Below are 13,759 nucleotides of genomic sequence, written 5' to 3'. Positions count from 1 at the left end.
TATTCATTGCGGTACAATAACGCATACTTTGACTTGCAGCGTCGCGTGCAAAATACGCTGCATTTTATTTTACACCCGCCGTTTAATGTTTGCACTTCTTGCGGCTCGAATGTTTATTATGATGTCGCAACTGCATTTAAATGCATTTGAAGGAATTTTTGTGTGGCACAAGAAACTATTTTACATATAATTTAGAAATATTTGCACGTACTGTACAATCGATGAATGCAGACTGTACATAATAAATTATATAAAAGCATGTACGGTTAAAATGATTAATGGTGTTTAAAACAGTCGACTATAAAATCCGCCGCGTCGCTTGGCGATTTAATGGAGCTATTTTTGCAATACTTTGTCGTAAATTAATTCTGAAAAAATTGCTCTTCGAAATAAAGCGATGACAAAGGCAATGCACTGAAAATGTCAGGCAACCGCAACGCCAAACCAATTAAACGTATCTGTGGCTATAATTCTCTTTACTAGGGATCGAAACAATGGATTGAAAATATGACAAAAATCGCACAGACACCAGACGACATTAATTCGATTGTCGCCAGTCAGAATTGATCAATGTTAGGTAGATTAACGGGAAATTTGATATTTGGTGGGGACAGCCAATTTCCTAGCACTGGTAATGGACGATGAGGGGAAACTAATGCTAATAAAATAACAAAATAATTAATGCTGCACGCCAAGCCCGTAACGAAATACGTGTCGGATATAAGGATATTCAGAGACGGGCTCGCAACTCTCAACACGAATTAATTTACGAAGTGTTATTATCTATCTAAAATGAAAGTATCTGTATCTCCTTATTTATAAAGGAGTTTTATCATTAACATGTCTTTATAGACAAAGAAAATACAATTGATAAAAACAAACAAAAAGCTAACAAAATTTGAAAACGCGTTGATTTAAACTATTGCCAATTAGTATTCTATTCGGAATACAATAGCCGAATAAATAAAAGTTTTAAGACTATGGATCACATTCGCCACTCATAATTCTGAATTATTATTCTTCTGAACCATAATTCAATTATTATCATGCATGCACATCTGTCACGACTACGTGCGTGTGCCAGTCATGTAAGTGTTCATGACATTCGATGTACACGCCCCAATGTCCCTTGACACTGGTGAATTGAGTCTTTGGCATGCAGTTGCAGTTGGCAAGTGATTTGTATCATTAGCTACTGCAAGCTTTGCTGAAAAGCTACCATTTGAACAGGTCTCCCAGGAATGTTACTGTATTTTTCACACCTTCTATATGAAAATTTATTGATTATTGAGGCATAGAAACAATACATATAAGGACACTCAGATAGAAAACTCTATAATAGAAAACACAGAATGTATGTGCATTAATGACAAATATGCAATACATATACAAAAATAGAAAAATGGCTTATCCAAATACATTGCTGTGCCTAATATACTACGTAATTGCAACATATTTCAAAGCAGAAATTCTAAAAAGTTTATTCTCAAAAGTATCGAATACTGCATTATATATAGTACCTACGGCTATATAGTAAAACTTGAAAAAAAAACGTTACAAATTACACTATCCTAGAACATGAAACGGGATTATGCTGGATTAGAATACGATGATAAATGATAATGAACGTAAATAAATAGAACATGAACGTAAGTAAGTGAGTAAAGTATATATTAAGTAAGTAAGATAAGTTTTAACTAAGATAAGTCAACAGTTGCTGCAGTCGCGGGTTTCCAAGTTTGATGCTATTCCTGATCAAATTAATACAGTCGAGTCAACTCATCAGAATTTTGATCATTAGCGACGGATGTTTGTGCTTGTTCTAAACTTCTGTTGTATGGATTAGTTGTTAAATTATATTAGCTTGTACACGAGGGTTTATTGTAAAACAGCCCTTAAGTATATTATCATATACCTACTAATGTGGGTGACGTATCTAAAGAAATTTTAAAATGATTCCGATAACGACTATTAACAAACAATATTTTTACGAAATTTTTTTGAAAAACGAACATTGGATAAGTTGCATTAGATTGTTTAAGGGATGCCGACTAATCACAATCGATACAATATTTAGTTTTCCAAAGATTTACACTAACCTTGATTATTAATGCACTGGCTATATGTATAATTATTTTATAATACGTAGACGTATTAATTATCTGCCTTGAAACCAGTTATTACTCAATCTAGGTCAAAATTTATTGACAAAGAGCATACCAATACCTAAAGGAAGAGTATCCATGAGCAACAGTATCATTTTAAAAGTTTAGTTTTTAATATATTTATTCTTGTTTGAAAGAAGAAAACTTGAAAATGCTTTAATTAAAAATTACATAATAATGTTACTGTGGCAATTAAAACCGATTAATAAGAGCAATAGTTATCCACAAAGCTATAACAAGACAGCGGAAGGCGCCGGCACAACAATAAAAGCTTAGACTTTGAATTTCAAAGCTGTTAATAGTTCAAACAAGTCTAGTTGCGAGAAATAATCTTGTTAGGTAACAACCTGGAAGGGCTCTCCCGGCGAAGTTAAGGCAATTCCCTTTACTTAGCAACTTTCACACCCAGCAACTATATTCGAGACTAGAAAGCAACGCACCCAGTGCTACATTCTATTACACATTAAACTTTATTTATTTATAGCCTTATATCAGAATCAATATATACATTATAGCTATTGTTTTTGTTAATCTACAATAACTGATTCTGTATGCCCACGAGCAAAGACCTCCCCCATTTTTGTGTTCAGTGTTAAGATTTAAATTTGCAAGGACATGACAATCTTCGAATGATCTGGCACTATTGGTAAGTATATAGTTGATCTCATTTTTAAAGCCTCCGTCAGGGGATGTCCATCTTTTGTTTTGTTTTTTCTTGTATAGTGAATTTAAGATGACTAAGTGTTGTTTGAAAGCTAAATCTATTAGTTTCTGTCAATTTGTTAATTTTTTCCCCTCGTATTGAGGTGCCATTATGATATATGACACATTAAACTCCTCGATGGTAAATTTTATACTTCTTAATCAATTTTCTGCTTATATTAAAAGCCAATTTAATTTTAAACTTAGAGAATTATCTACTACACTATATTTTAGCCCGTTACAAATGTATATTCAGAACAAATATTGGCTAGACAAGTATTTGAATTGGTTCTAGAATAAGTTGACAGAGTATTGTTCTGGTTTCAAATGCGTTCACAATGAACGCTAACTGCAATTGGGATCTTCGAACATAACAGTTAAACCAAGTTTATAACTATCGGTTTGTGATATTCTTGATTACGCGGAACTGTACCCTTTTGTTCGAATTTCCGTGCAGGTAATTATGAAAGTTTGCTCTAGTCTGGTTTTTACTTTACAAAGAAATGCAAATAATTCATGTACCGTAATTATACTTGAATTATTTTTTCGTAATAATTTTTAATATCTTAAATAATATATTTCTTACGACTAAAGCAGATTTATTCAATCCATTCCCCAAAAAGGTATATGCGAAGGCACATTTTTTTTTTAAATATATTAGTTTTGTCACGATCAATTAATCGTCACTTGGAATGGAAAATTGACTCTGGCATTGTTTTCCATGACCCCCGTTGTAAGTCACGCATGCTCAATCACTTGGCTGTGGTATCAAGGGCGCACATGAGAATATAAAAACACAAGTCACATTGTGCTACTTTCTTAGCAAATAACATTGTTCAATTAAAATTGTACCAAACGAACATCGGCTGAACGTCAATCAACAAAGTTGTTACGACATAATAATATTTACTGCAGTGGAACTTTTCAATTGGCATAAAGTTAGGCGGCGCGGGTGATCAAATTATTACCATGTTGCGGTTCCAGACACTGTCAAACTTCAACGGTTTTTATTTGCAAATACTTTGTAAGTAGTGTACGGAGTATAATTTTTTCAAACGTTTATATCGATTTTGTTAGCGTATAGTATAAACACAAGAGATGATATTATTTACTATTCTAAAGTAATAATAACTAAACCTGAATAAATTTAAAAAAATGGTCGTATTGAGATACTTTTTGAGCGAGGAAAGCATCTGTTTCTGTGGGTCACCGGTACTATCTACCAGGTGCCAACTTAATTAATTGAAGCCAATTGAATTGAAGACACTTGAAGCCCACGGCTCAAGAGTCTATTCTAAAGGGAACAATATCAAAGTTGGAGGAAAGCCTCTTATATACTCTTCTTTTATTTTATTTTTTCATTTTGCAAAAATTTTATTTCTTATCACTAATAAGCGTATCCAATACATTATTTAATTTTAAAAATTAAAATACTTAAGTTATATATATGTGAAGATCGAGAATAAAATATATTTTTTTAATTTAAATGCTTTCTTATTCCTTCGTAGAAAAAAGAAAAATAACGTTAGAGTTGCATTCATAATATTATTTTAATTAGACTTCTAAAAGAGTACATTTATTTCAGAGAGGTGTTCCACTAAACACTTATCTTATCGCCTACAGCAACGAGACTTAATTAAATTTAACTAAGAAACTCCTTTCTTTTTAAGTATAGGATGATTGTACTAAATCTGATTAAATGTAATCTGAATGTGAGTATTATTTTCATTTGTGTATTTTATTTATGACACTTATTAAAGAAAAAGACACAACACAATAGATAACAATTATGAAAGAATGAAACGGGCGGCGTTATCGCTAACAAGCGATCTCTTCCTGGCAACCTGGGAAAACTAAAAAAATATGATGAGTAAATTTCAAGAAGTGATTGATATACGAGATAATGATAATAGAAAATAAAATATAGAACCTTATTCTAAAATTATAGAAGTAAAAAAAGACAATCTAAAATGTATGTATTTTTTATTACCCAGGCTTTTAAAACTATTGTATGATTAAAAATGTACGCGAAAGGTCCAAGCTAGCTGAAAATCTAGTTTTATTCCAACAAAGGTTTTTTATGACATTCGCAAGCGGGTCATCTGTCAAGCGAAGTGGAAGCCTCTCAGCCGTAGACATGAGGGGAATGCACTTTTACTTTGAACTAACACGTTCCCATATGACACCATGGGGTCAGTTGGTGAATTTAGATTCTGAATAGTCAGGATTTATTGTAAAGATCACGAAAGTAATATTATAGATTAACACTGGAACTTCGTTTCTCCTTAATGTGATTTTACTTAACCAAACTTTAGTAGGTACATAACAACATGACAACAAAAAACTTGATGAGTATAAAATATTTAATAAGAATATTTTTTGCTAAATTGACTGTGTTTATGTTTATAAGTTTATACACAAATTTCTTGGAATTTTAATATAATCAAATAATAATTAAATAAAATAAAATATTTCTAATTTATTTTGATTAAACATGTTTTATTATTATATTGTATTATAGTATTTGTTTTCAAGTACTTATCTTTTTGTAGAATACTTATATTTTTTTTAGTTTAGTAGAGTGTTATTGAAATTAATCTTTATCGACCTAGGATTGCTGATATGTCAGTCTGCCGTTGTTCTTGATTATAAGCGTTTAATTTGCATTATCAAATATTTCACAGAATAAAAAATATTAAACGTACCATTGTCAAAAATAATCTAAAGTATAAATAATTTAAATAAGATTTCTTAATTTCACTAAGAAGTTTCAAATTACATGATTTCATAAAAGGAATTACAAATTTAAAACCAGGTGAAGAAATACAGAAATGTTTCAAAGGAACTTTAAGCTTATCAGAAGCTGCCAGCTCGGTAATGAATTTCACCATCCATTTCTTTGGTCGCCAGTCGCACTACCGCTGACTGATGACCTCGCTCTAAGAGCATTTTTCTGCAGTTACTTTATAGAGCTCACGTTATGCAGTTTTATGAACCAGTGGAAGCTAATTATTGATCACGTGACATATCAATACGTTGGAAAAGCTCATACTTATAAATATTTCTGTTTACAGGGTCGGGTACTGTAGCCTTACTTTTTAAACTTTTTTGTAAACTATAAAATTAATATCCTTATAAAGATTAATACCGTTATGAAGCCTTGATTATACATTATGGAATTTTAATCAAAACTATATAAAAATAGTTCATGCTATGAATTTAAGAAACAATTTTTAATATTATAACGTTATACTTACAAAACCTTTTTTTAAAGACAAGACATGCGTAATGCATTTATTTGTCAATTATTACTCTACATAGATCTGCTCTGTGTATGAAAAATTTAAGCTATCTAAATTCCCGTTATCGGTATTCATTTAAAACCAACTCACATCGCAATAATATTCTTTAGGTAGAAGAGTTACAAAAACGGAAAACAAAATTTCATTGCTAATCGATAAATTAATCTCGACTCTATCACTGAAGTATAGAGTTGGAATTACAACCATTTGGAACAAGTTATTGAATACACTGCTTCCTTTGTGGTAGATTTTACTGCGATTGATTCTATCCGCAAGATGGACGCTATACACTTATCTAATTTTATTGTCACTCTACCCTCGGTTACTGAGAGAGAACTAGAAATGCTGTCTTTATCTGCACTAGGGGAGCATTATGGTGACTATTTTGGCAGATGAGAGGAAAGATAGAACGTTAATTCATAAATTGGTGGGACGAAGTTGTCACGAGTGTCAGTCATCGAAAAGTTTTGTCATGTTATTTTACATTAACGCACTGCCGATTTCTAAATCAAGCTTAAAGGGATTGAACGTATTTGAACTAACAGCAGAATTTTAAAAGGATTTGTGTCGCTCGATGATTAATGAAGAAATATAACATAACTAAAATAGGAACGTAATTTTCAAGTAAATTTTTTTAATATCATTTAACCTGTGTTAAAGGCATTGCGTGTCAGTTAGTAGACTATATACGCTGGCAGTTAAACTCAATTTAAGATCGGAAGATAAACGGGAACTCTGGGTGAAATATAAGGAAATGTTATCCTGAAAAATTTCGGTCACGTTATCATTATATTAGATTCGAATAAAATAAATTTTGGTCCGCGAGCGGCGTTATTACGTTTATTTTACGGTTAGCGAATTCACGTTTGCTAATATTATGGTTACGGTAATGTTAATAAGTGTTCTGGTTAGCGCTCGAGCTAGTTTTATCTTTAATAAAAACTTTCTGAAATACAGAATTAAGATAATTTCTTACATTACATATATATATATATATACATATGTGAGCGTAAGTATTTCTTATAAAACTCATAAAAATAAAATCATGAAAAATTGACTAAGTATTCTCTTATAAGCTGCTTAGATCATAATTAACTACTTGATATGTGCTGAGGAACATTATGGTTGGAAGCAATTACTAGTACCTATTTTGTAAAAAAACATTCGCGAAGAGGGACGGAGAGTTCTTCTCGTCAGTTCTAAAGCCCTTAATTTGACAACTCGTAGTAAATTTAAATTTGGAACTAATATTTTTTTCATTTAAAAGTCTACATTATGTTACATGAATACTAGTTGACACTCCCAAAACTGAAGTCGGGCTTTCAATCAATAATCATGTAGGTAAATGGTACCTAATTTTCTATCTCTTTATATAAAGTTTAGTTTTGTGCACCTTTCTAGATAAAACTATTGGGTTGAATGTAAATATTGTAATTAGCACTCTGTCGTATAGTTTTCATAATATATAATAAGTTGTAACATTACTTTTATTAGTTCAGGTTATTAATAATGCTTTAAAAGTCATTAAACATACTCATCTTGATCTGTGTTTGTATATGTTTGATTTTCATTAGTGCGATATTTAGAAAGCTACAAAGTTCCAAAATTGAACAAAATACTATTTTCTCAATACAATCTAAAAGTCAGTTCTATGTCTCCCTTAGCCACATTAGCTATGATAATTGGTACATTTGCTTTGCGAATGAAACAGACATTATGACGTGTGTAACCGTTTTAATATTCTACGAGTGGTTTATGGTTTACCACTCCATGGTGTTTTATTAAGTAGGTTGAATATATTACCAAAAATATAACTTTGCTTTGACCAATTAAAATCCTAATCATTACCTATATTATTTAAATTCAGTAGTGAATGTACTACGACAGCGAAATTGCTGAAAGATTCAAGTAGTAGGCTGTTGAAATAGTCAATAAAATGATCACCTCGATTGGACTTCTAGTTTTATAAAAAAATATAGACAAATATACAAGTCTTGGAAGCCTAAATAGTTAATCGCACTTAATTGTTATATAATAAAAAATACAACATACATGCAAGCCATAATCTCCTTTTTTGAAGTCGGTTAATAATTAACAATTTAGTCGGTAACTGAATAAAAACTTATCTACCGTGTAGCCGTAATCATTTATCTCTATCTGCTATCAGCTATCAGATTTTTGACGTTTCCAAATTTTTGCAAGCCTTAACCCAATGTAAACAAACGTATTTCAAATATTATTATTAGCCCCATTGTATATGAATTTACGTACATCATGAATAAATCGCCTTATTTCGATTTAAATGACATGATCAAGAACAGATAATATTTTAATCACCATTTTAATATAAAGCAAAATTCAATAAACATTGTTCGGTTCTGCCATAACATTAATGCACGTGTCAAAAGTGAAATTGATTTTGCCTGCGTGCCGTATCAGCCTGCCTGAAGTGGTAGGGGAGGTTTGCTAATAACTAGAGAAGATGTTTATTTAATGGTACGGGCCGTAATGGGGATTCGCGCCCATAGCTTCGACAACGCAAATTACATAGGTCAACAAAATCAGCGATTGTCTGTTTTTTCAACAAAAAAGATTATTTTCGTGGTTTATGTACTCTGTGGCTATTTATATCTTATTAAAAGTAAATATCCATATAGGATCTCATTCATAACAAGCACTGGGAAAGACATAATCAATAGCCTTTGTCAATATTTGTAGATTATTTTTATAAAAAAAACTTCGTTACAAGAAGGCGCCGTAAGTCCAACCATAGATTAACGAGACAATCTGTCGTTTCCTTTGACCAATCACAACCAAGCGAAACGCTTCAACGTATATTCTATATTAGTACATGTTTACTGAAAATTACACGTCTCAGCGTGTTTATCTACCTACACTAATATTATAAAAAGGAAAACTTTGTTTGTTTGTTTGATTGTAATGAAGGCTCATAAACTACTGGACCGATTTTAAAAATTCTTTCACCATTCGAAAGCTACATTATCCACAAGTAATATAGGCTATATTTAATTTTGAACAAAAATAGGGTTCCGTAAGATATAAGGGTTTTTCGGACACAAGGTGTAAAAAATCAACCAAAAAAGTTACTTATTTTGCGTACCCTGCCTAAACTATTAAAGATAGAACCATAAAATGTTCGAAGTAATTGTAGATTTTATAAATATCAGTCCCCATATACCATAAATGATATACATGGCAAAACGACATTTGTCAGTTCAGCTAGTTAATTATAAGGGTAAACATAATTTAAAAACAAAATTAGAAGAGAAATTTTTTAACATGAAACACAGACGATGCATTTTGACGCTTTTTCATAAAAAACATTAAAGTGGCACAAACAACCCTCTATAGGCGGTAAAATAATTGATGTCTATGGCATCGCTTGTCGATTATGGCTTGCTGTTTATTTACATTTCGCCTTCTCCCTTCGTAATATTTTAAAACTGAATATTGCAGATAACATTAACTGCACGGCGCGACATCTCATTACATTATCGGTTGGTTGAAAAAAGTAAATGCTTTTAAAGTATGTTTTTGTTATTTGTTATCTTTGCGCACGCAATGTTGTGTTCTGTGTGGATAAAATATAAAAGCCGAGTCTGACCAAGATTGGATTTATTACAGAAATATACCTTATTACAAGCTTAAATAAAGTTAAGAAATTCATCTTCACATATAAATATTAAAAGTATACATATTATGAAGATCTGATTTGTTCTAAGATGGTCGCTGCCAAAAGTGACCTACCTCTAAGATCGTTTGAATTCAAGCGCCATTGAATTTGTGCTTGCATTAAACAGTAATACAATTAATATTTATCAGATGCCTTTTTTTATACTTAAAATTGTTGATCATACGGTGAAACAAAATATAAAAAAATTGTATGTCTTAGACCCAAAAAATCATGGTGTAGGTAGCTGATTTTGTCTAGAAAGACATAATATAATATCACTACATATTTTAAAACAAAGTCGCTTTCTCTGTCCCTATGTCCCTTTGTATGGTTATATCTTTGAAACTACGCAACGGATTTTGATGCTTTTTTTTAATAGATAGAGTGCTTCAAGAGGATTTTTATATGTATAATGACATCCATTAAATAGTGGAGAAGTACTGTTATTTTTGAGGTTTCTAATGTGTTGTCGTAAATAATTACATTTTTTCCGCTTACATTGCAAACGCAGGCTGAACCCTACGAGTTTTATCAAAATAATGTACTACGTATTGTACACATTGAAAAGGTCTACAGAAAAGTCCGTGATGATATATGTCTATCTCTTATGGATAACCCAAATTTTTATATACAACGTTCATAGAATTTCTGTAGTGTATTTAGTATCAGCATTGCACCCGTAACAAGCCGGGGCGGGTCGCTAGTTATCTATAAAGACAGTGACTTGTATGCTCCATGCATATAACAGTCGTTGTCATAGATTTTTATTTCAGTCACTAAATATTACAAGAAAGTCGATATTTAAATGTAAAGTATTCAACGTTCCATCAGGTATACGGCTAGTAACATTTCCAGAGACTGTCCATTACCACGCATAATTCACAAAGCGTGCGTCAAGATTATCATTTGAATGTGCCCTCATAACAAGATTCAGTGACGGCCGAACAATGGAAAAAATCTCGCGAAAACTCAATGTTCTTAATACTTAAGGAAATTACGTTTTTATCACGACACATTTCGTGTTATCTTTGTAATTCTGTTGAAAATCTTTGGTATTCATCTCGTGTTGATGTTTGAACTCCATAGCAATGTCAGTGTTTGTATTCAACTTTAATCTTTGCGGCTTGTGCAATTGTCGTAGATTAAATTCAACATTATTTTCTGTCCCGTTCATTTTCCTTGAAGATTACAAATATAATTGTGCATTGACTGCATGGATAGAGCAAACGCTAATCGTAATGAAAAGATCAAAATATCGAAAGCCAGTTGGCTTAAGCTTAGATAACCAAAGTCATCGTTAAGTTATCCTTAAGTTTCTACATTTTTATAATTTAGTCAAAAATCACAATATACTTATAACAAATAGTAACTATACTGCATTCTGAAAGCTTTAAGTTAACGATAAAGACAATTTATGGCGTTATTTTATTAATCTACATAAAACAAGCCAAACAGTGATTAAGCGGTAATGTTATTCGCTAGGGCAGCTATTAAACAAAATTCTCGTTGACGCTTTCGTATAAATACCCCCCCCCCCCCCTACTATGTACTAACTGTACTACATTGTAATTTGTTTCTATTTAGGTGACATAGAAGTATGTATAAGGATTTGAAAAAATCTAGGTATGGGCCTTTTAAATTATATCCCAACAAGGTATAAATTATTATTATTACAAACGTTTGTGTTTCACCAAGATTGTACATACAACCGGGGGTGATATAAACCTACATATACATAGTATATTTTTCTTTCTATATCAGCCCTTAGTGCCTGGCATACGTTGATTTTCTGATAAACTCTAATCCCACATTTTTCGAAAGTCCAATTTCCACACGGTTAAACTAAAGCAGTCTCTTGATCAATATATTGTTTATTCATTTAGTCTGAAAGTTTGAAATTCTATTCACGTATAAATAAATTTGTACCTAAAATATTGAAAAAATAACTAGCAAATATTTGCCATTTAGCAATGCACATAAATTCCGATATCATTCGCTAAAGAAATATGAGTCAGTTGATTGGTGAGCGGCGAGCGCGGCTGCATTTGGTTCTTACGGAGCATGTGTATGAAGTTGCAAATGGAATTTCGTGTACAGCGAGGCAAAAGCGTTTTCTGAATTTTATCTTCCGGATTGCTGGCTGCGGAGAAATGAAAGTATCGAGAAAATGAGAATTGTGCTGAAATTGATTTTGCCCGTGGCCCAAGGCGGCGACCTTCCATTACCTATTTTATTTCAGCGTCTATTTTGTCTATCAATATAAAATCAGTCAAAGATAAGGCTGTATTCACAATAAACTCTACTTTGATAAATTGCCTGAAGCGAAAGTTCAATTTCGAATGCTGAATTGATAAATGAGTTCCGCGCAAGCTCCCGATTGTTACACTTAACTTAGATTAATATTTCAGTAAATATTATGACAAACATTTCTCAATAACTGGGCCGACATAAACTTGATATCAGTTTAACTTTGTTCAATTAGAAATACAATTTATGTATCCGACAGGCCGATTCAGATGTTAATCATTGTTCTTAAGTGTTTGATTCGATTCTAAAAATACATTTCGCAAAGGAATAGTCAAGTCTAATAGAATCGGAAGCCCGAAAACATAATATATGTAGGCTTAACAAATTCACCTGACCGTTGTTTAAACTAGCCTTTTTACCGTATGCGGCTCGCGTGTCCTTGGTTTATTCAGGTTGCCTTTACTTAAACAACTTTATCACAGGAGCAGGCAATTGTATGCCTTATTGCATGGTAATAGATACTTCTCTAAATAATACGTCAATAGGAACATTTTCTTCGTCTCTTGTCACGATTCGTAGGCCGCAGTTTCTTGATTACTAAATGCTGAGTCCTTGTGAATTGGAATACGCTTTGTGATATTGCGTTAGATTCTTAGCATGTTTCTGTTTCTTGATGCACAAAATAAGATGGTCAAAAATTGATTGAGATAGGTTATTGGGTTTGGGCGTTAGTCTAATTGGCTGTTGCAGTGGACAGCTTGTTGTTGTTGCTCAACGCCATTATTTTTTTCCTTTTATTTCTATACATTGTTTGTTTATATTACTATTTTCTTCAGGTTGCTTGAAGAGATCTCTTATAAGCAATAAGGCCGCCTGTTCTTTTCTAAACTTATATATTTCTTATTGTACTAATTTTTCACGTGCAACGAAGTGTAATAATAATTTAGTTTTAATTTTTTTTTTTACTTCTTTAGTAAGTAGATAACACCACGTTAATCATTTCTTGTTAACAATTTCATAAGTGAAATAAAACTATGTAATTTAATTTTAGCTTATATTACATAAATAGATCTTCTTTATTAAACATTTATATTGTATTGATGTACGTTTTTCCAATTTATTAAAGGCCACTTTAAATAACATTTTTGCAATTGGCCAATGAACCAAATCCATCTGCGGTCAACATTTAATTTATTATATTGATTTTCGATAAACTTCTACTTTCAACACGTTGTTTGCGGCTCGCCTATAATTTCAGAGGGATTTAATTGTTCTGAAATGTATGAAACGAAAACAGTATTAAATATTTGTAGATTAAAAGAATGATACAGTTTGAATTAGTATTATACACACATTATATTGTGTTTATATTCTGATACATAACGTGGACACTAATAACAAAAACATTTATTTATTTTTTACAAACACTTCATATATAGAACACAAAATAAAGCATCAGTTGTTTATTATAAATAAATATTTAATTTTCTTCTTTTGAGAGAAATGGTGGTTTGTGTGAGACTGATGTCTGTTAAAGGAATAGGAGTAGGTACCTATGTTACAGGTCATCATGCCTCCACAACTACGAATAGGAAGGTCATAAAAATAAGTATAAAATTATGCGTAATAAAAAATTATAACTATAATAG

The sequence above is a fragment of the Pieris rapae genome, chromosome 1 (genome assembly GCF_905147795.1).
Source record: "Pieris rapae chromosome 1, ilPieRapa1.1, whole genome shotgun sequence".
Lineage (NCBI taxonomy): Eukaryota > Metazoa > Arthropoda > Insecta > Lepidoptera > Pieridae > Pieris > Pieris rapae.
The sequence above is the reverse complement of the archived record's forward strand: the minus strand, read 5'-3'. Positions refer to the sequence as shown.